At 42.8% G+C, this 24,480-nt stretch overlaps 1 long non-coding RNA gene across 1 annotated transcript in view; it reads left to right on the plus strand.

Moving 5' to 3' along the window:
* Positions 1 to 24,480, plus strand: part of LOC118972739 (uncharacterized) — a 198,587-nt gene that overhangs the window by 40,591 nt on the left and 133,516 nt on the right. Inside the window, exon 5 of the long non-coding RNA XR_005061821.2 lies at positions 4,714 to 4,883. This is a non-coding gene — a long non-coding RNA (uncharacterized lncRNA). The remainder of the gene's footprint in view (positions 1 to 4,713; positions 4,884 to 24,480) is intronic.

Genomic DNA, 24,480 nt, shown 5'->3' on the forward strand with positions numbered 1-24,480 from the left:
AAGTGAACCTTCCAATTACTGTTTCATAAAGCCAGGCACCCTCGAAGGAAATGGAGCTGTTAAATCTTCGTGCTGCTGATGAATGCAGGAGAGAAGGGTTTTAGCATCAGTCATAAATGATTAACAGCTGCAGTCCTCTGTTCTTGGGAAAAGCAGTGCTAATGCCACAAACAAGTGTGTATGTTCTATTTTGTGGTTTTCTTCTCTTCCACAACATCCAGAAGGAAAAGATCCAGACGTGCTAAAAGATGTGCTCCTGAGAATAATAGCAAAAGTACGGGTTGTGGAGAACCAGAGTCAAAATGAAAGCCCCTGGAAAATTCTGTGAGGTCAAATGTTCAAGACCCAGTATAAAAATAAATGTGACAGGGATATCTTTTAGACTTGCCTGTTAATAACGCCTGTGGCCATGGCTGGCTCTGATGGGTTTCAGATTTAAAAGTGCTTGGCAAAGAAATTTATATCCATTTATATTAGAATCTGTATGCCCCCTACTAAAAGAAACCAACTTTAAAGGATCACACAGGGCTCATGAAAGCACAGACTGTGGGAGTAAAAAGAGAAACATAGGTGTTATAAATTCAGGGTCAATTTAATTTAGAAAAATGAGATGTGATGAAAAGCACATAGAAATGAGATTAGAAGGCTGAAGTCAATGCGTATTTTGACATTTCCTATGTGGGGACGTTGGGAAAGTTTCTAAGTTGCTGTTTCTACATCTGCATTACAGACAAAATATCGTTTCCTCCTCCTGTCCTCTAGGGGGGTCGTGGGTATGGAATGAGACCACGCATGGGAGACTACTTTGAAGAATGAACTCCCTGCAGGTGGCCTCACTGTTCTTATTAAGAAGAAGAGAGAGTCTGAGAGTCTGTGCTATGGAGACAGACAGGCCCATGTGTCACAGCAACTCTGCCCCTCTTCTTAGTAGCTTTGTGGCTGCAGGTGAGTTGCTTAGCCTATCCAGGCTTTAGTTTCCTCAGACAAAAATGGATGTAATAAACACTACCTCATAGTTGTTTAAAGGATTAAGAGAGAGAACATGCATAAACTCAGATATTTTTGTTTGTTATTTCTAAGCCACGTCTCATGCCCCTGAATGTGTCAGACCTATTTGTTTATTAATCATAAAAGCGCTTGAATTTCAAAAGACTAAGTGGCCCCAGTTTATTGAGTCGTATACCAATAGGTCTGGAATTTCTGCTGGGATTCTCTTGATCACACTACTTAACAAATTATTTTGGAAATTTTAAGAACCCAAGACCTTGAAAAATACCTGTTTGAATTCACAGTATGATGACTGGAGTTCCCACGAAACAATGAATAGGTTCTTACAATTTAATACTAAGAAACACAAGAAAGCCTAAAGTATTTTTAGACGCTTTTTTTCTTACGCTGAACAATTTTCCTGCAGCTACATTTCAACTAAGCTTCATATGTACTATTCTTTGTCTGCAGTTTTCTAGTGCTAGAGAGAGAGAGAGAGAGAGAGAGAGAGAGAGAGAGAGAGAGAGAAAAGAGGTCAGTGAGATTCCGTAACTTTTAATTTCCTAAGCAACCCAAGTACATTTAAGAGCATTCTGAAGGTTTGTGTCTCTCCTGGTGGTGGCTGGAGCTCTAAGTCAGCAAGGTGACCCAACTGCTTCCTACAGAGATAAAAACCAGTATCTTCTGGCCTTCGGTTTGCACAAGGAACCTCTGGAGCAAGCTTAGCATGAGGCACTGGGTGCCTAACGCCCCTCTTGAGTAACTCATTTCCAGGAAAGCCAAACTTCTGTGTACTCGTTACTGTTCTAATGTCTCTCAGTCTTGGATTCCGGAGGAAACTCTACTTATGTGAATAGAAGAACATCACAGATGATTTTTATCATATTGAGCTAAGGAGAATTTCCCTCCTATAGTGGTTCTCTCAGTAGAACCAGGCTACTCTTACTATTCTTTTTTTTTTTTGAGAGGGCATCTCTCATATTTATTGATCATATGGTTGTTAACAACAATCAAATTCTGTATAGGGGACTCAATGCACAATCATTAATCAACCCCAAGCCTAATTCTCAACAGTTTCCAATCTTCTGAAGCATAACGAACACGTTCTTACACGGTGAACAAGGTCTCAGATAGTGAATAAGTTCTTACAAGGTGAACAGTGCAGGGGCAGTCATATCACAGAAACTTTCAGTTTTGATCATGCATCATGGACTATAAACAATCAAGTCAGACATGATTATTCGTTTGATTTTTATACTTGACTTATATGTGAATCCCACATTTCTCCCTTATTATTATTATTATTATTTTTTTTAAATAAAATGCTGGAGTGGTAGGTAGATGCAAGATAAAGGTAGAAAACCTAATTTAGTGCTGTATACTGTTACTATTCTTTGCATGACTTGCATCTGTACTTGAGAAGAAAGCGATGAGGAAGACCCCACCCCAGGCTGGTGGAATCCAGCCTGCATCTTCCCCAGCACACAGTCTGCCCTGACCGACATCACTCTTGCCGGGCACATCAGAGGCGGACACACTGGGACCTCTGCAACCATGTGTGGTGTCAAAGAAGGATCTGCTACAGGCTTTGGCTTGACAAGCTTTCAGCCATTTTCCAGCTTTTTGGAAGTATTACTGTATTTTCCACATAATGGATATACATTTTTTTTTTATGCTCTCAAAATGTGGTCTATGAGAAAGACAGCATGGAAAGTTGCCTACAGGATTCTAGTTTCTGTACATTTCTGTGATCTACACGTAATGAGTTAGGACCTGGGCTCAATTAGGAGATCAATTACCACTAACACATTACTGGGTGACTGAACTTTATGTACTGTGGGGTGTCTAGGCATTCAGACAACCAAAGCTGATGTCATACAAAACATTGGCTGTGAGTGTGGTCTCAGAGTCACAATGACCTGGTTGAGAGAATTCATTATTAATTACTAGTAAAATGCAGGTATTTTTGCAGTTCAGGAATAGCAACAAACTGACAGACTCCCCCGCTTGCACCAACATGCACACATATGTGAAACTTTCCACAGTGATTAAATATTTAAAAGATAAAACTTAGTTCTATCTCCATGCTTCTGAAAAAATGTGATAGTATCTAATTCTTTCAGCACCATAGCCTCTTTTGTAAATATAATATTCAACTTTTTGGTGTATAATTTACATATGACAGAATGTACCTCTTTACCTGTACAGTTAGATGAGCTTTGTTAAATATATATACACCTATATAATAAACTCCATTCTGATCAACATGTAGAACATTTGTGCCACCACTGAATGTTCTCTCCTGCTTCTTTACATTTTGTCCCACTCTCTTTGCCCCATATAACCACTAGTCAGCTTTAGTTTTGTCTCATTTAGAAATTCATGCAAATGGAATTATATATCATGTACTCTGTGTCGGTCTTCTTTCACACTGCATAATGTTTTTGAGATTCATCCGTACCGTATGTTTGCTAGTGGTTGGTTTCATTTTATTGCTGGAAATGGTATCTGCCTTCCTATGGTGAAAAATCCTCTTTCCCTACCTACATTGGTACATTTAACTCATTTGTTGGGAGCACACAAACTATTTCAGAATTATCTTGCAGTTCATTCATGTTGTTTTGATCATATTTCTTCCTATTTTATAACTGCAGGTAGAAATGTACAGTAAGTTAAGTGTTATAAAGAGATCTTAAAGAACTAGTGGGCTGCAGAAGTTGGTCAATAGATGGCTTTGGTGGTTTGCTGGGATGTGACCATTCTCGTCTTCCTAAGCTGGGCTTTGAGGTGGTCTTTGTTCGACTCCAGTGTCCTGATAAAATTGCTATCATTCTAATATCTTGGCACTAAGCATGTAAAATGCTATAATAAAAATAGGTTCTATTTATGAATTCCTTGCTCTGTGTGACTAAGCACTCTATACTGTATCTTCTTGTAATAGCCCTGAAAATTAAGTCTTATTGAGCACCTAATGTCTGCCAGCTCTCATATCGTTCACAGTCTGAAGGAGAAAGTAGATTTTAAGGAGGGTATGATACTTGGTATGCTAAAACTGGGAGCTGTGAGAACACATATTGTTACTGGCTGAGATGCTGTTTTTCCCAGGACCATGACTCAGAGGTGACGAAGAATGCATCTAACTGACAAGAATATATAGCAACCAGCAAAGCTCTTTTAAAGAGTGAAAAAAAAAGAAATTCTGCTAGTCAAGAGGGGCTCCAAGGGAGTATGTTGTCAGGGCTGTAGTGTCTAGGGTTTGTAGAGCTTCCTGAAAGGAGGAAGTCCCACCTGCTCTAATAGATAACAGAACGAATTACATCACAACTCACTCCTGAGTGGCTGAAAGTTACAGTGCCTCATTTGCATAGGGCATAACCAATCAGGTCTAAGTGTACTTTTGAGTGGATCAGTTGGATTAGAGCTTTTCGAAACCTACAAGGGTCTTGAAACTTCTTGAAACTTATAAGGGCCCTGAACCTCTATGTACCTGCATCCCACCATCATCTGCTTCAATATTAGGGGGATCTAATCTAATCTTAGGGGCAACTAAGATCTTGCCGAAGAAGTGACCTTTTAGCAGGGACTTGAAGGACAAGTAGAGTTGGCCAAGCCGGAAAAGGGACTCAGAGTGTTTCAACCTGAACAGCATGTATGCAGGGGTGGGGATGAGAAAGGCCCTGACATGTTGGAGGAATTGATGAAAGTTTTTGTGTGTTTGGAATCCAGAATTGCAGGTGGAGGGGGGCCAGCCGAGCCAACTGCACCTGAGCTGGGATCAGAACCATGGTGGAGGCCTGCGGTTTAGGAAAACAAGAGTGAGTTTTGAATATTGTTCACTCTCGAAGACGGTGATGTGTCACAGTGCCCAGGTGTGAAGATCCAGGGAGCAGCACATGGTAAGGGAAAAATGTTCAGTGGTTTCTTGGGTTTATCATTGGAATAATGTGATGTCACTTCATTTACAACATTCACTTTATAAATTACTTTAGTGTTTAAATTCTAGTTAATATCTTTCCCTCCTAGGAAAATAATTCTTGGTCTTACAGGTGGTCTTTCCAAGGTAGAGTTCAGGGCATATGTAATGTGAGGGCTGGTTGCTGGTGTCATGCTGTCTTTAGCTAAAGAGAGTTTAACTTACAATGTTGTTAGTTTGGTAATTTTCACAGGCAATATTTTATTTTTGAAAGTTAATGGTTATCACACAGAACACTTGTGTATGAAAAATCCAAGAAATTGATGGAAAAAAGTCAATGATAAATATCTGTGTATTTTAAGGGCAGCATTTACATTGAAAATTGTGTTTCTGTTTTGCATTTATAGTAAGTGAATAAATCTAGTTTTGCAAATTCTCAAGGCAATTGTGGGGAGACCAAGGCAAGTTTGGCCATGAGTCATATTGTGAAACAAGGCACAGCAGAAAAGAACTGACACCCACTGAACCAGAATAACACATATTGAATATGAAGGTGTGTAGGTTGCCTGGTCTGCTATAAGATTCAAATAATGTTTGTGTTTCTGAATTCTGTCCTAACATAGAATAGAAAGCCATGATGGAGAAACCATTATACTTTCTTGAAATGAACAGATTAGAGATTCACAGAATATGTATTATATGTTGAAATTACTTTTAGAATTAAGATGAAGTTATTCACACCGGTATTACTATAATATTATGGAAGTTAAAATATAGGTGAAAACTGAGAATTGGGTCATTGATTTGAATCCAACAAAATGTTTACTCAAAGCATATGTGTAATATAAAAATAAAGTGTTGGGTACACATTATTGGAATAATAGAACATAGAGAAATGGATTATTTAAAGATGTTTGTCACCAACAAGCTATCAGTTGGATAGAAACGTTTTCTTTAAAGTTTCTTTTTGTCATTAGAAAGGATTTCCAGGTATAAATTTGGGTTATTAGAATCGTCATAAATGTATAAGGGTTCAAAAAATCAGTGTTATGTTGCCAGGACTACAGTTCCTTTGAAATGCCAGATATTTAAAGGCTAATTAGAAGTAATCCGAACAGATTTTATTTCCCCCTTGCTTCCATTCTTAATGTTTCATAGGGCTCATGAAACCATCTTTAATCTTTCTCGTTTCCCCTTTGCTTGCAGTACTTTCCTGGGGCGTGTTTCCCAGGCTCCCCACTAACTGCTGGGCCATGCAGGCCTCATTCTGGTTGCTCTCATCAGCCCCAGCCTGGAAGGCAGCCGCAGCACCTTGACCTATCCTGTCGCCCTTTTTCGCGTGTTCTCTATCCATGGGTAAACTTAGCACCCCGGACCGTTGTTATCATGCCCTTTCTGGGTCAGGAATCTACAGAGACTTGCTTTGTTTTGCAGCCTAAGTCTAGACCCTTTGATCAGCTTTCAGGACCCACGCTACCTTCTGTTTTCTTTTCACCAACAATTAGTTCTTCTTATTTTCTAACATGAATGAGCTATACATTTCTTGGAGTCATTCAGCAAATATTTAATGAGGAAAAGGCAACATCAGATTAGTGTTTGGGAAAGATGAGTCTCTGTATGTGCCCAAAGCAGCCGTGGGAGGTCCGTCTGGGGCCAGGGGAAGAGCCCCGGTGGGCGATGATGAGGGCTTGAGGCAGGGTCTTGACTATGGAGATGGAGTGAAATAGATGCTTTGCAACTGATTTGGGAGGTGTGTGTCCCCCACACCAGAAACACATCGGCCCCAGTTCTTTTACCTTCAAAATTCCACTTGAATGGCCACTTCTTCTGGTTATGTGACCCATAAGTCTCAATGTGTGGTCTGGAAAATTTTGTTTTGTTTTTTCTTATTTCTAAAAGGAATATAATCCTGCCCTAAATAATTGTTTTAAGGCTTAAGTGGTTCCACGCTAGTAAAGATTTTAGTTCAATGCCTGGCACCCAGTAAGAACTCAAAGTTAGCAACTCGTATTGCTACTGTGTCTTTCCTGATTAATCTACGGCATTTGGTTTACATATAGAGCAGAACCATGTACTCTTAGAGCCGGAAGACGTCTTAGAAACTGTTGTGTCGTATTCTCTCATTTAAACACTTAGATATTTGTGTAGGCAGGTGGAGAGGGAGGTGATTCTCAGGGGGCTCCAGAAGCAGAGCCTGGGGCCCCTGTCTCCAAGGTCAGTGTCTTTGCCTTAGACCACAGACCTTTCCTGCACATCAGTATGTTTTTTACCTCAAGTAAAATTTAAGCAGCTCGAGGGTGAGGCGCCCCCTCCAGTGATTGGCCCAGGGCTCAGCTGGAGCTCTCGCACGGAAATGCCCGCTGTACGGTGGAAATGAAATCTGGTCCAAGATGTGACAAATTAGGTGAAATGGATTTGAGGGCTAAGCCATTTTCAGTTCCTATTTGCCTCATCATGGGAGAGGTTGAAGCAACCTAAATCGGTAATACTTTATTTAATAGCCATCTTAACAAGCGTGTTTTCTAAATTTATGAGATCTAATACTCGCTAAATGATCTAATACTTGAATTGCTCTCTGGAAGAAGTGAAGCAGTTCTGGGGCTGCAGTAATACGGCTGGGTTACCTCTGACTCTACGCAGATCTGCTCTTCCAGTTCCCTGGGTCCTGAGGGAGAATCCTGTCCGTGTCTTCTCAGGTCCCAGTGAAACCAGCACCAGCAATTAGAAAACACAGACGCAATTTTCCATTGCCGAAGTAGAGAGACACCAAGCAGTCTCTTGCATAGGGTTTAACTGTTGAGGTTTCTTCACTAAGTTGTGCTGTGACTTAGTGTTACTTAATCAACAATGAAAGATTGAGAGAGAGAGAGAGAGAGAGAGAGAGTGATATATTCCTCTGGATTTCTGTATTAAGGAGAAAAACCTGACATAATGTGCTATTTGTTTTTTGTGACCATGTAAACCCGAGCATTCCTTGTAAGTGGCCTAATTGGGATCAGTAGACTGTTTACTCTCCCTCTGTGTAACAAGGACAAATTAAGTTTGCCAGCTCAGCTCCTTAGTAGTCACTGGGTGAGGATTTTGAGACTCCCCACAGGGAAATAAATTTATTCACAGTTGCCGTCTTCAGAAACTTTTAGTCCTCTGCTCATGGTGTAAACAACGTTTTATATTAGCTCTGTCTTCTTTTCTTACTCCCCTGATTTCATATTACCTTTCTCACTCTCAGTGTGTCTATTTTTTTTCAATCTTCTCTTATATCACTTCAGTTTTTAATAATAAACTTTGCTGTTAAAACTTTCCAAGCTATCCCCCAAACAATAATAACTGTAACAGCAGAAGACTGTCATGTTCTTGTCATACCTAACACTAAGAATACTGATTCTCAAAGAGCGGCAGGCTTTTAGAGCTGGCAGTGATGTTAGGGAGGTTGACAGCCATTTGGATGATCTTGTAGTCCTGTGCCTACTTACGCCCTGTGTGCCCCGAAGGAGGTTGACTTGTGCCCCCCGAAGAGATCCCTGGAACCTGTAAATGTTACCTCACTTGGGAAAAGGGGTTTTTTGCAGATGTGACTCAGCTAAGGCTCTTGTGATGGGAGAATAATGCAGATTATCTGGGTGAGCTCTGCGGGGGCTCACATGTGGTCTTGTAAGAGAGGCAGGAGTTAGGATGGACGGCAGCTCTCACAGCTGCAGTTCTTGGCCCTTCTGGAATTGCACTTGCTGACAAACGTCTCTGCCCCTCTGTCAGCCATTCTAAGTGCTTCTCACTCCCAGCTCTCACTTCCACGGGCCTTGGTGGTTTACCTGTGTGATGTTGTGATTTGTATAAGAAATAAATATTTGGTCTTCTTCCTAAACAGAGCTACTAAGACCCTGGGAATTTCCTCAGTGATAAGAGGGATAAGCTGAAGGCAGTGTTTTGTCATCCAAAACAAACACCTTTTAACCGTGCCTGTGCTTATGTTAACCAGCTGGCTTTGCAAAGAACCTAATGGTGGGGGGCTAGTTGCTCAGGGAACCGAGCAGGTTCCAGGGAACCGGCCAACCTTCAGCTCCACCCTCCTGACTTCCAGGGAAGGGAGGGGATTGGAGGCTGAGTCAGTCACCAGTGGCCCACAGGTTCATCAGTCATGCCTCTGTAATGAAGCCGTCGTAAAAGACCTCCGTGGAGTTCAGAGAGCGCTCAGGTTAATGAATGCCTGGAGAAGCTGGGAGGGTGCTGTGCCCCGAGAGGGCATGGAAGCTCCACACCCCTTCTCTCACACCTTGTCCTCTGCATCGCTTCCATCTTGCTATTTCTAAATTGTATCCTTGTATAATGAACTGGTAATCTAGTAAGTAAACTGTTTTTCTGAGTTCTGTGAGCCATTTACAAATTATTGAACCTGAAGAGGGTGTTGTGGGAACTTCCCATTTATAGCTGGTACCTCAGAAGCGCAGGTGACAACTGGACTTGTGATGGGCTTCTGAAGCGGGGGGGGGGGGCCACCCTGTGGGACTGAGCCCTGTGGGGTCTGACACTGTCTCGGGCAGATAGAGTCAGAATTGAGTTATTTTATAGGGCACCTCGCTGGTGTCAGAGAGGGGCTTCGGGCCGTTGCTGCTTCCCGTCTTTGTTGCCTGAGTCTATGTGTTCTTCCTGTGAGGACAGAGCAGCAGAGAGAGGCATCTGGGGGACAGCACTTCACTGGGAAGGGAACCCCTCTGAGCTGGTGCTCTGCCGCACTCTCAGCAGGATAATAAGTACTCCGTCAGACTGGCTGCTTCTGGCTGGTGTGGCATGTGACCCCGTGACCAAGGGCCCACTCCCGCTCCTGCCCTGTGAAGGGCTGCGTTGTAGGGAGTCAAGCTTTCTGTAAGCCCCTGGGTAGTGATGCTGTCTGAGGCTCAGGGCTAGCAAGGCAAGCATATGGCTGCAAGTGCTGTCTTTCCTGTGAGAAGAAACCAGCAGCCCTTCTTCCGCAGGAAGGGCCCGGGATAGCAGAGAGGGGTAGTGCCCCTGGGCCTTGTGCATCGAGGCGAGTTTGGGTTGCCGTAACAGAATGCCATGGACTGGGTGGCTTGTAAACAACAGAGGTTTATTTTTCACAGCTCTGGGTAGGTTAAGATCAAGGAGTCGTTACATTCAGTGTCTGGTGAGGATCTGCGTCCTGGTTCCTAGTAAGTGGCCTTCACACCGTGTCCATGCCTGGAAGGAGGGGTAAGGGAGCTCTTGGGCCACTTCTTTAAAGACACTGATCTTATTCATGAGGGCTCCATCCTCTGACCTAGTCACATCCTAAAGGCTGCACCGCCAGACGCCATCACACTGGGGATTAGGTTTCAACATATAAATTTTAAGGGGACTCACACATTCAGTTTATAACAATATACATAAATCAATTTATTATGAATTTTATTGATATGAAGGATGTATAGCACCCAGTTTACAAGTAATAAAATAAATAATACTCTTTATTTTAAATTGCAGAGAGCCAAATGATTCTCACAGAATGCTTTTGTTGGTATTTGCCAGATTCTTGCATCTATAGCCAAACTGTGGTTGCAATTGACAATGAATATAGTTCCTACAGGCATGTTGATTGATACTTATATTGACTTTAACAAGTAGGAAAGAAGCCAACACAGCCAAGATCTATGTTAGAACTTGAATCCTTTGCTGATGATGTGACTGACCTATTGGCTGAATGGGACTGCATTTTCAGTACTGGAATAATATTTCTCAGTTTTTTTATGCTATTCACAATGTAATGGCTATAGAAATGACACACATTTATATTTGACCTCCATTAAGATCGTGCCTAGTACATTCTGTGTAAATAATCAATGAAACATAAATCAAGCCCTTGTTTGTAGCACTTTCCAATTTACATGGTGTAAACGCTTCCCAAATGGCTGATTTCAAGCCACCACCATGGTGTCACCAAACATGAGTCGTAGTGCACCGTTAGCATGCCAGCCATGCAGACGTACAAGACGTAAGTAATCCTAAGAGCATGTGTGATGGTATAGTGTAGTAAAACTATTAGGAAGTGATAAAGTTTGGGTATTTCATGTCTTTGTTTTAAATACAATTTACTTGTGTCCTATTTAATTTAATTTTTAATAATGGCTGTATTGAATAACAGGCTTGCAAAATTCCTAGTGATTTGACAGCTGGCTCTGTGACGTAGCTCTGCTACTTCCTACCCTACTTGTACTTGATCCTGGACGTACTACCTCCACCATATGTTGGAATGCTTTCATGTCTGTCCAGCCTTATGACACAGTGGGTCTGGCAGAATCCAGATCCCCATGGCGCATGGTCACCCGGTGCCCCATGGGTTCAGCATTCTCTACCAGACCCTCGTAGCACACCAGGAAGTGTTTTTGAGTATGAAAAGCTCACTACCACTGATGGTATGGCCTTGTCCCAGAACTCTGTGGGTTTGCATTGTGATTCTTCTCCCACAAGGGCTCGCCAACATGTCACACAGTGTCGTTCCCGTACTGGTGTCTCTAACACAGGCCTGTCTGGATTCAGGGCCCAGAGGCTAGGACGGCTTGCCCCACAGCCTGGAGCTGCTGCCCCGTCCTTTCCTGCCATGGGCCTCTCTCAGCAGGCAGCCTTTTCAGCCCCAGTATCTGGGCTGGATAGGTGTTCCTGGGCGTGGAATATGCTGCCTGCAGAGTGCGTAGAGACCTACAGAGCGTTAGTGTGCTCTCTTTCTGGGGTGGTCCTGCCTGCTTGATGCCTAAATACTTTATTAACATGACCGATCTCTAAATTCTTGGAGGATTTTTCTCCCACCATCAGGAGGGCACGTGTCTTACCAAGGGGTTCAATCTTAGTGGCCAGAAGTAAAGCGGGAACAAATCCTGAGGGGCGCACATATCGTCTTGCACAAATTTTCTTGGGCTAGAACCTAGTAAATTCTATCAATTCTCATCACATGCTACAGAGAAATCTTTCATGAAGAAACAGTCAAGGTGGCAAACTTCACTGTTGTCTTATTTTAAGAAATTGCCAGAGCCTCCCCAGCCTTCAGCAGCCTCCACCCTGATCAGTCAGCTGCCATCAGCATCGAGGCAAGACCCTCCTCCAGCAAAAAGATGATGACGTGTTGAACACTCAGGATGGTGAGCATTGAATAGCAAAACAGTATTCTAAAATTAAGGTATACACATTTATTTTTACACATAATGATATTGTATATTTAATAGACTACAGTATAGTGTAAACATTTTTATTTGCTCTGGGAAACTAAAAAATTCATTTGACTCACTTTATTGAGGTAGTCCCTTTATCGCTGTGGTCTGGAACCAAACGCCCAGTATCTCTGAGGTCTGCCTGTGAAATAACCATCTGGCAGGTAAAATGTTTCTGAGTTCTGTGAGGCATTCTAGCAAATTAACTGAACCCAAGGAAGAAGTCGTGGGACCTCATATCTACATATATAGCTAGTCGGTCAGAAGTACAAGTTACAACCTGAACTTTTGACTGGTGTCTGAAACCCAGAGTGGGGGTCTTTGAACCTCCATTCTGTAGAGGGTTGGCCGGAAGCACGCACAGGTAACAAGCTGGGCTTGCTGCTGGTTTCTGCAGGTAGGGGTCAGTCTTACAGGATTGAACCCTTAACCTGTGGAATCTGATGGGATCTCCTGGTAAAGAGTCTCAGAATTAAGTTGTTGAACATCCTGCTGTGCCTGAGAATTTAGTGGTGTGGGGGGACTCGCCCTCCATTGGAACTGAGTCCAGGATCTGAAAGAATGCCGCGTGCTCTCCTAATAGCACAAGCAATGGTGCTCTCACATACAAGAATTCACAAACAAACAAAACAAACCCCTACGCCAAACACTCAAAATGCCCTCAGCCATCTTACCAAGGGGTACACATTTAATATTTAGTACTTATTTAAAGGAGATTATAATACAGTTATGTTATGTTGACCGTGTATTAATAATAACTGTAATGAAAACTTAATCCAAAATAATTTTTAACACTTATAAAGCCTTATGGTCAAAGGGAAAGATTTAAATTTATGTGCATCTTTTGGCATAGAGAAATGGGACAATCAAAAGAATTTCAAGCATAAAAATGTTGCAGTAAGATGAAATACTGAGAGGAAAATGGAATGGAAAATATGTGTTCAAGGGGAAAAAGAAAGATTTAAAATAAACTTGTTTATGTTTGTGTAAGTAGAAGACCATGGGCTTCAATCTTTATTGCACTGAGATATCATGGGGTACATATAAAGCAGGGAGATCACTTTTATTCTGTAATGCCAGCACTTATCTAACAGGAAATAGCATTCTTTCAACTAATTGAAATTATCATGAAAAAATTTAGCTATCGATTTAAAAAGGTGAAATTTAATACATAGTTCAAAGAAATTATTTTAGGGAATACATGAAGAAAAAAGGGCAAAGGGTGCTATTCTAAGTTCTGTGTAATGTCCCATGACATTCTGTGTAGACAGTATCTTCCTCTTTTAAAAATGTAGCCCATAGACAGTATTATACCTCCCGGAGGCAGTTTGTCTTTTGTCCAGTTAGAAGTCTGTGCTACTAGTATTGTGGGGACAATTAGTGGAAGAAAGAACAGATGACAGGGGCTGGCAGTTCTCTTGGCTCAAAGTCTGCAGAAAGGGAGTACGTGACACTGTAGGGAAGCTTGGTGTATGTGGTCACAGCAGATAGAATTTACATCGGAGACTAGAGAAGAATTCCCTATTAGTAAAGTGACCTTTTAGAAAGGTTTCAACACACTTTGGATCTAATTGAAAGGAATCCATGGCAACAAGACAGGAGAGCAAAAGTAGTGGCGAGCTGAACATTTATTTAGGAGATGTTAGAGGCCCATTTGCATTCACAGGAAGATGGGCGTAGGAAGGAGGTGAGAAAATTTGTCTAAGGAATCAAGTTAGAGTAGGAAAGGGAAAGAGAGGCCTCATCAGGTTTCTAAGGAGGAGCACACAAAATGGGGAAAAAATATGTATTTTATGGATGACAAAGGGATGGATGTCCACATGTCCCCACCCCAGACATCCTTGTCCCTGATTTTCCAGTGATTCTCTTTCCAGTCTCCTGACCCACCCAAGCCATTTTCCACTATCTGTAATACTATATATGTTCTAATCTTGACCCACTTATCAGCACCAAGTGGGAAACCAGGTACACTACTGAAAGTTCTACCCATCAGGAGGATTCTCTCCTGCCACTCCTTTTTAAGTGTATTCCCGAGTGAGGCTGAAGCAAAGCTTCTGTCTGCAGGGTGAGAGGCAGTTTCAGAAGCTTTTCCTGTGCTTCCTGGAGCCTTCCTAGTAACAAGTTCACATCATCTCCTGGGGTCTTTGCCAAGGGATCAGATGTTTCCCAGAAGACTGTGCCCAGGAGGATAATCTCTCTCCAGTCTAAGCCTGTGTCCTGGCCCTGTTGACCAGGCACCCTCAGGATGCAATCCCCTGTGTGTTGCTGCTCAGAGCTGGCTCCATCTTGCAGCAGCTTTGGGGTACAGTCCCTTTGCTGAGAGGGTTACGTGTTACCTTATGGAGGAACGAAGCCTCTGCAACATCTTCAGGCCAGACTGGGAGGAGTGTTAGTTCCTGCTGGGGGGAGAAAGGCTACTTCTATTGTCTGCAGAGGGTTTTGGGGACTCTGATCTGGGGATTCAGGGTTTTTCAGGGGCATCAATGCAGATATTTCATCCATTCAGAATCCCATTATTTCCCAATGAGGGACCTCACGTTGGCATAGCAGGTGGGGCTCAGGTGGGGGTTTACCTTTCTTTGGAGCTCAGTTATGTTGGCAGTAAAGCCCTGGGTCTGACCTTCAGCTTTCTCTGCCCTCTCTTGAGGGAGAAAGGCTCTCTGAGGGCTGCTAGCAAGGCCCTCACCCACAGCTTTTAACTGGCAAATCATCTCTCAGCTACTTATTATCTACCTCCTGGCCTTGCCACCTCCTCTGTAATATCTAGCATGGCAATAACCAGCTAATTTCTTTATCCTGTAGCTGTTCCTTCCCCGTGTATCTCAGATACTGGCTAATGCATTCCCTGCTATTAGTATGCCGTCCCAACTAACCATCACCAAAAGTCTAAAAACTGGCACTGCTCCCGTGTGCCAGGGGCTACCTGTGCTTCATTTACCATGGGGGAGGGTCCTTGTCGCTACCTGGGCAGGCAGGGAGTGACCCTGAGACGCCTGTCCCAGAACCACCCAGCCCGGCTGGGGCTGGCTCCCAGTAAGGAGGGGCTGGCTCCCAGTAAGGAGGGGCTGCCCCGAGATTGTTTCTCTAATATTGGCCTGAAGGTTAGGTGTAAGCAAGACTCACAAAGATCCATCTGGTAGCCTGCAAGATTTGCTTCACTGCAAATTGCTTTTAGGCAAATGATCACACAGGGAAAGCTACTGTGTTCGTTACAGGTCATAACCACATTGACGTAGCTTAGAGATCAAGATCGCCATGAGGAGTTGTGACACGAATCCTTTACTTCTTGCTGTTTATGCCTGGGCCCCCTATCCCTGCTCTTCTCCAGAATCTGACATATGTTGGCTTGAGGGCTTTCTGTGGAGCCCCTGGGCAGCTACTGCAAATGGGAGTGTGCATACAGATGGGGAGGCCCAGCGCGAAGGGCCGCTGACCTTGGTACTGCTGGCTTACTGCGGTGAGGCTGCTGGGAAACTGCCCCAACAGCTGTGGGACTTGCCTAGTGCATTTCTGCAGAGGGTCAGTTTGAACCACATAAGTACTTTGTCAACTTTATTATCAAACATCATATTCACGCTAAATCATAACTTTACTTAGTAGTCCATGTAACTGAAGGAGGAAAGCACAGAAGCGTAGGTATTTTAATGTGTGGGGTATTGATAAGACTGTCTTGCCTAAGCATATCAGAAGTTGCACTACATACTGAGAATTTCTTTCCCTGTTAAATCCATAAGTAGCAGCCCTTTGACATGCAGCCTCCACGACAGTAATTATGAGGCAAAAATCACTTTTGATCTTTTTCTTTATGTGGCTGATTTATTCTCCTACCTTGCCAGATGAAGACCTTTACCTTAAAAATATTTCTCTTTTTTTCCCCTTTTCATCGTTTCCCACTTCTTTATTCTCCTTGACAGAAGGATGACAGCAGCTCTCTTGGATGACAACAAGCTGGGATATGTCATTAAATTTTAATCACCTTCCTGCCTGTGAAGCTGATAATTGGAGATCATTTAATAGCGCGGCCGCTCTGCTGGCTCCTGTAAATCCCGGTCCTTTGTAAAAGGCAAGGGTGCAGCTGCCACTACAACCCGAGCTCACGTTGGGCATGGATTTTAGGCTGAGCACCCCGTTATCCAGACGCCGTGAGCGGGAGGACCTCCCTTGGGCTCATGTATTTTCTTTATGTTCTTTCCCCCTAACCAACGGAACAGTTGCCATGTATCGTCATGTAGAAACTGACAGGCCGGCCTTACTTACCTTACTTACTTGGAGGCTGAACCCCCTTGCTCCCCTCTTTCTCCTCAGCCGCCCTCAGAAGCTGCCTCGCACCTTCCTTTCTGCTCCGCTCTTCAGACAGCAAGTGGATATGCCCACTAACTGCCAGCGCTCCCGTCTGCTGCAGTCCAGAGCTGTTTTAATGTTACTGTGAATTAGTGTCTCCTGTGCCCCTTGCTCTCCAGCCCGCTGTCACCTCCACTTCCTCCTCTTTTTCATCCCTTATCTGTAGAGCCGGGCTTCTTTTTTCAAAGGGGATAATTCTTACTTCTGATAGTTCATCCTTGACCTTCGTCGTAACAAACTTCCAAGTCTATGGAAGGAATCGCACTGCTGAAGTGTAGCTCAGAAGCCTCAAAGCTCGGGGTTTCCCACTCTATACTTTAAAAGAAACTTGTGGCCTTCACACACGGCATGTCCGCATTGTAGGGGGCACTCACTTGGTCATTCTTCCTGCGTCCATCCCTCCAATGTGTATTTATTTTGTTCTTGGCACTCTGCTAGCAGTAAGGGTAATAGCTGAGAACAAAACAAGTATGGTTCTTGTCCTTGAAGAGTCTTTAATTTGATGGGGAGATAAACATCACACTGGTAAGTACACAAACACTTGATGACAATTGTGATAATTTCTGTAAAGGAAGTGTGCAGGAGGAGAGCGTGTAGCAGGGAGACCTGGCCGTGTCCTGGGCACCGTGCCATGCTATTCCAGGGGTGAAGTCATTTAAGGCTCACAATCAGCCTGTTACCCTCATTTTACAGAGAGGGGGGCAGAGGCGCAGAAGGTAGCGTCCCCTCCCCAAGGCTCACAGTCTAAACGTAGCCTTTCCTACCAGGCTGCCTGGGCCCCCTCACCTAGGGCAGCACGTGGTGGCTGCAGAATAAAGCACTGGGTCGGTTCTCTGTGCCCCCCTCTTCTCCTCCCCTCCCCTCCATCCTTTCTCCCTCACCTCCTCCCTTCCCTCCTTCTTTTCCTGTATTTTATTAAAGGAAGGAGTACTGAAAGGGAGGGGAGAGAAGCTTCAGAAGTCCAGCTGTCTGCCGTCATCTAGAAGCAGGGGGTGGTGAGCTGTGCGTCTGTGAAACCTCAATTCTCAATTAAGAAGAGCAAACATTCTGCTGCTTCCCTAGCGGAGGAGCCCTGCGTGGAGAACAGGCACCCTCAGTTCCTGGGGGAGGAGAGCGCTCTGCCTTCCCCGCTGCCTCTCCCTGCCCCGTGTGTGGTGGGAATTTATTACAGCAGCGCAAGGACGGGAGGAAGCCAGAGGGATATGCTTTTGAAGAGGCAGGAAAATTCTTTTAAGAGTATGGGATTTTCCAAACCCTTTATAGTTTTATTGTTGTCTTCTTTGATCCAACTGTGAAGATTGATATAGATGTACAAGTATAGGTGCTCACAGAGCTGGCCTGCTTCTCATGGACAAGTAAGGCTTTTACTAAATACAAATGTTCTCTTTACAGCATCAGTACTTTACCATTTCAAATCATATCTGCAGTACATCCCAGAAAACCCTCTCTGTCCAGGGGCTCTGTTTCTAGTTATCCATCTTGCCTGTTTCTCTCCTTCCTTTCTTTCATCCCATCAGCCATTCATTCAACAAATATTTAATGAGCATCTACTGTGTGCCTGGTGTATTCCAAGCACTGGGGATGTCCTGGGGAATAAGGAAGATGAGGTCTTCGTCCCTGTGTAGCTTCCCTTCCAGTAGAGGAAGACAGACACCAGATCATCAACAATGAGCAAACATTGGTGAACACCAGGGGGGTAGGGACCGGATCAGTTTTTCCTCACAATTTTCCTGGCACAGGGCTTGGTGAATAGTAGGTGCTCAAATATTTGTGGACAAATGAAAGAGCAGGTGGTTAAGGCTGTAGTGGAATTGAGTGTAGAACGTTTCAGTACGTTTGGCAATGAAGACATAGGAAAAAGGGTGTTAGCTGGAGCAATGGCAGGCTTTGCACTTAGGAAACTCATGGAAAGAGGTCCTGGAGGAGGGGGTGGGGAGGAAGAGCAGGGTGCTGGGCGAGAGGAGGAGGAAGAAGGTGGGGAGAACCCGCATGCGGTGCGGCCTTCTACGTACCAGGGCTGTGCTAGGTGTTTAGGTATATTTGTTCATGTAGCCGCCACAACAGCCATGAGGCTAAATATAATTCTCAATTTACGTGTGAGGTGACTGGGGGTCTGAGAGGTGAAGTCACTGCCTGAGGTTCCAGCGTGAGTAAGTGGCGCACAGAGGGGTTTGTGTCCAGAATCCCACCTTGACCGTCGGGCTGTGCTGTCGACAGGGTGCAGTTCAGTCCTGGCAAGGAGTTTGTGTAGCCGAGGAGTCAGGGGGGTGGTTCTGAGGTTGTTCTCATGTTTAACCCCAAACACCAACAACTGGAGAGAGTGAGATGCCTGGTCTGCAGTACACAACGCTGGTGTAGAGGGCACCATGTGAGCAAGGCAGGCAACTTCCTTCGCTTGAAAAGAAACCTGCCACAGCTCTGTGTCTATTGCCCAAGCAGTAGAGTGATTTTTGGAGTCTGAAGAGGTGCTGGGTCATGGACTTGAGAGCTGGCCCTGCAGGCAGAGGGTCCTGGTTTAATCATGCTTCTGGGGCTGCCTGGGCAATGTGTTTAATCTCTTGGAGTCTCAGTTTCTCCACATGTGGAATGATAATGGCAATGAGGCCTTGCTCAGGAGAGGTGGTGAGGCTACACATGACAGTGTCCACCTAACCTCCTAATACAGGGATGACTGACAGCGGCCGAGGCATTATCTCTGTCTTACCGTAATTCCTCACATCTTCCTGTAGGCATGTCTCCGTTACGTCGGGGTGCTGTAACAGAATGCTATGGACTGGGGGGCTTATAAACAACAGATGTTTGACCTCTCCCAGTTCCCCGGGCTGGGAAGTCCACGACCAAGTGATTCAGTTGGGGGTGGGAGCTCTGTTCCTGTCTAGCTACCTTCTGACTGCGTCCTCACTTGTGGGAGGGAGAAGAGGGGAGAAGAGGGAAAGAGAGAGACAGAGGCGCGGAAAGGAAGCAGGCTTTCTGGTGTTTTTATAAGGATGCTAATCCCATCGTGGGGGCCCCTTGCTCAGGATCTTGTCTAAATCTAATTACCACAAAATACCATCATATAGGGGACAGGGCTTCAACATATGAACTCTTTTTGGAGGGGGTGGGGACACAAAGTCTGTAGCAAAGCATGAACAACACGTGAACAATGGTGGATCTGAGATTCTGAGATACACAGTCCGGGAAGGAAGTAATTCAGTTGTGTGAGTTTTTATGTTGCTGTTGTTGAGTTTATTTGTGAGAGCTTTTTCTGAGCAAAAGCCTAGGGTGAAGTTATATTGAACTCATTACTCTGAGGCTGACACAGATCTGGCTAAGTACTTTATCTGGTACATAAAATAATGGGTTACAGATGTCACCAAGCATAGGCAAAATCCTTTCCTTCTCATTTCATGAATTTAGTTGCTTAATTTTATTTTCTTTGTAGTGATTGGCTTAAAAGTAGAATTTATTGTATTGGAACTCCTGGACTATGAATGTATACAGGGCTCTGGATCAGACATTTACTATGATCTTTTTCCTGAATTGCTACTTGTGAAGTGAGAAATGCTTTGTATTTAAATGCTCTTTCCCCGCCCTACTAATATGTTAAGTTAATGCACACAACTTCTTCCTTTAACATTGGAAAGCTCAGGGATGGTATATAAAGTCTTGTCTTTATTTCCCTTATTTCTTATTCCTGTGAGTTTGTGTTCCATATTTTGGTGGCAGTCACCATAATATGCATTGAGACAGTTCTTAGCTCAGTGAATTAATGGGTATTTATTTTCTTCTCTGCAGTAGCCTGTGCAGAGGGTCTCTCATATTCCCTCATTAATTTAACAATATTTATTGAGTGTCTGTTACATGTCAGGCATTACTCCAGGTGTTGGGGGGATGTGGTAATTAATGAAACAAAATTCCACCCTCTTGGAACTTAGCTGGATGATGACTGTGATATTTAGCTTAAAATGGGATCATTTTTTAGCTTTTGGAGGTGAAACATTGGTTACATTTCCACGCAGTGAGCTTAAACTCTACTTTAAATGCCTTACACAAAAGCATGTAAATCAAGTTACTGAGACAGGATTGGATTTAGAGAACAGTTTTGCATTTGGCATGAAAATGAAATTGAAAGGTATGTAACATCAGGAGACATAAGAAAGCATATAAATATTTTGACTGGCACTCTTGGCAAGGTAATTGTCTTGGTCTGTCCATTCAGGCTGCTCTGACAGAATACTGTAAAATGGGTGGCTTGTAAGCAATAGAAATTCATTTCTCACAGTTGTGGAGTCTGGGAAGTCCAAGATCAAGGTGTTGACAGATTTGATGTCTTGCTGGTAGAGGGATGGCTGTCTTTTTGCCGGTGCTCACGTGGTGGAAGGGGGAAGCTTGTCCCCTTGTCCCCTTGTAAAGGCATTAATCCCATTCATGAGGGACCCACATTCATGACCTAATTACTTCCCAAACTCCTCACCTCCAAATACCCTCACATTGGAAACTTAGGCTTCAACATATGAATTTAGGGGCTGGAAGGATACATTCAGTCCATTGCAGTAATAAAACTCTTAAGTGTCATTTAAATATTTTATTTTCATAGGCCTTGTGTTTTGTTATTTTTCCCCAAAGTAGAAAACTTGGTATAAATTATTCTTGTATTATTTAATCTCTTGAGGTGGAATGTTAAGGTTTTATCCCATACATATGATGCTATGAGAGGCTAGATGCACTTCAGTGTTACAGTGGTTTGAGAGAAACTTGGTGAGCTGGGCACTGAGATTTATAAGTAATAATAATAATAGAAAAAACTGTGGCTAAATAAATAATATTTACTTCTGATTGCAATTGTTCATCCCTTATTCCTCCTTTTTAAATACCTTTCCTTACTGACTGAATTCAGATGAGTAGTTCTTGACTTTATTCAATGGCTCTCTGTCGAAAATGAAATAATGGAATGAAGGTGTGAAGTTAAATAACGAGTCTACATGGAAACATACAGCTGCTAGTTAATGTTTGTGGAATCATGTTTGCTTGATAGATTAACTTCTTCACTTTAAAGTGTCTTGATAAAAGTTTAATCTTAGTAATAAGTAAATGTTCTTAATTCAGAGCCCAAGCAATGCCATGAAGGGGATCTAATTTAAGGTTTTTTGAAAAGCTTATTCCCATCCCAGCTTCCCTATGTGTCACTGCTAGTTTCTTCCTACTTCTTTCCATTCATTTTAATATTAAATTTATTTGTTTAAAGATATCTTGGACATATGTTGCTATGAAAGTTTTGTTTTTTGGGGAAATAGAAATAACTCAGTTTACCACCAAGGGAAGGGTATTCCTGGCCCAGGACAAGTCCCCCCATGAAACTGGTGAAACTGAAATAAGTCAAGGGAAAGGGTAAGTTGGGAGAAAGGCTTTTATTCCTTACAGTCTCTAGCCAGGCTGGGCCCCATCCAGTCCCCTCCTGCCATGCTCACACTCTGATTCCCTGCCCGCCCCTTCCATGGGCGGGTCCTTAGTGACCGGCAGACTCCAGACCAATTAGGTACCAAGAATGGAGGGGAGGAGAGAATGGCCATTTCCTCTCCACCCCTTGTGCTGGATTACCTGGAGGGTCTACAGCAGTAAACACTTATTGATATATTGATATATAAATGCACTAAGGCTAGGTGGGAGATTATGGATATTCTGCCATTTACGCCACACCCAGCCTTCAGTTGTAGACCTTATGTTGGCTACATCAAGTCCACTGTCAGTTAACTTGCTGAAGCAGGAAGGCGGTGGTGGTGGTGGGCACTAAAGCAGCTGAAACTTTCCTGCAACATTTGTTACTGGTAAAAACCAGATGAACCAACCATTGTACCATCATTTATTATTTGTATATTTGTATTATTTGTATATTGAACATTTATTATTTGTATATTGTATATATTGAACTCTGTGATTAAGTGCATATACATTTAGGATTGTTACGTCTTCTTAATGAATTAACCTCTTTATCATTGTGACATGCCCTGCTTTAGCAATAATAATAATAATCCTTGTTGAGAAGTCCAATTAGTCTGATGTTAATACAGCCTTACCTGCTTTCTTTTGATTAGTATTTGCATGGCATATTTTCCCTATCTTTTTGATCTATGTCCTTGTTTTTTAAAGTAAGCTTCTTTAAAACGTATAGAATTGGCTCTTGCTTTTGTTCCTCCAATTGCACAATCTTTGCCTTTAGTTAAAGTGTTTATACCATTAATAGAATTAGTGATTGTTTTCTTGGTTCCTTCATATTTTTTGTATCATACTCTTTTTGCTTATTTCTGTTCTATTTTCTCTCTCCTATTAGGTTATTAATTATATGTCTTTTTAATTATTTTGGTCATTCTATGGTTTTCAGAATATATCTTTAGCTATGACAGTTCACTTTCAAACGATATAGTACTTCCTGTATTGTGCAGGAAGCCCATCATATTCTTTCATTTCCTTCCTCTTGTCCTTCATGCTGCTGTTCTTGTTCATTTTACTTCAACATATTTTATAAGACATACAATGTATTTTGAGTATTTTTACTTCAGATGATTGTCTTCTAAAGAGATTAAAATTAAAAATGCCTGTCATATTTACCCACATTTTCCCCTTTCCCATGTTTTTAATTTCTATGTTGCATCAGATTCCTTCTGCCTTAACGTTTCTTCTTGTGCATGTCTGCTGGTGACTAATTCGCTCAGATTTTGTCTGGAAAAAAAAATCTTCATTTCACTGTTCTTTTTAGAAGCTATTTTCACTGGACACAGAATTCTGACTTGACAGATTTTTTTCTTTTAGTCATTCAATGATAGCACTCCATTGTTTTCTGCTTATCTAATCTCTGACAAGAAATCTGATGCACGTTCTATGTTTGTGCTTCTCTAGGAAGTGTTTCTTTGTCTCTTTTTCTACATTCTAGATTTTTGGATTTATCTTTTATTTTTTGGTTTCAGCAGTTTATCTGTGATGTGCCCAGAGGGTTTTTCTTGGTATTTATACTGGTTGGGCTCTCTGAGTTTCTTAGATGTGTGGTTTGCTGTCCTTTGCTAATTTATTTCTTCACATGCTCTTTCGGTTCTGTTCTCTAGCTACTCCAAGTGCATGCATATTAGACTATATGATATTGTCCCACATCTCCTGAATGATCTGTTTTTCTTTCTTTTAGACTGAGTTTGAATAATTTATATTGGCCTATTTTCAAATTCACTGATTCTTTGCTCTACTATGTTCAGTCTGTTGATAAGCCTATGCAAGGAATTCTCCATTTATATATATATATATATTAAATGGACATATATATGTATGTATGCATGCATACGTATATATATGTATATTCATATATTCTAGAATCTGTACTTGTTTCTTTTTATGGTTTTACCCCTCTGCTGAAATTTCCCATTTGTGAATGCATGTTTTCCACCTTTTTCACTCAACCCTTTAACACATTAATCATACTTATTTCAAAGTCTGGGAGTTCTAATATCTGAGTCATTTCTGGGTCTAGTTCTGTTGACTGCTTTTTTACTAGGTCATGTATGTCTTTGGCTTTTTCTTTTTTGTGTGCGTCATAATTTTTCACCGAATGTTGGACTGTGTTTAACGAGCACAGAAGATGAGGATAAATACGATTCGCACCTGAGATTGGCCCACTTCCTCTTCTGTCAGGCCCTGAGTGGTCTGAGCACCTGAAGTGGGTTAGTAGCTGTGGCTGTCTTCGGGTTCCTCCCGTGGTGAGCGGGCCTCTCCACTTTGTGCTTAGCATGAGGACTACTTCACCGCAGGGCTTTTCTCAGAGTTCTTACGCATGATGGTTTCTTGTGGTCTTGCTCCTCCCAAGCAGTGGATTGCTATTGCTTGTGATTTGGTGGAAGCTTATGGTGTGGGGGGCAGGGTTTCTTGATTCTACTGATCTAGCCTCAGTCTTAGGAAACTCTTACCTACATTTCAGGGGTGGAGCTTCCTTATGTTTCAGACCTCTGTCCTCGCTACAGTCCTCAGAACCATCATCTGCGCTGTATCTGTGAGGGGTCTGGAAGAGAGCTCTTGAGTGAGGAC

This window comes from Manis javanica, chromosome 15, assembly GCF_040802235.1.
Source record: "Manis javanica isolate MJ-LG chromosome 15, MJ_LKY, whole genome shotgun sequence".
Taxonomy (NCBI): domain Eukaryota; kingdom Metazoa; phylum Chordata; class Mammalia; order Pholidota; family Manidae; genus Manis; species Manis javanica.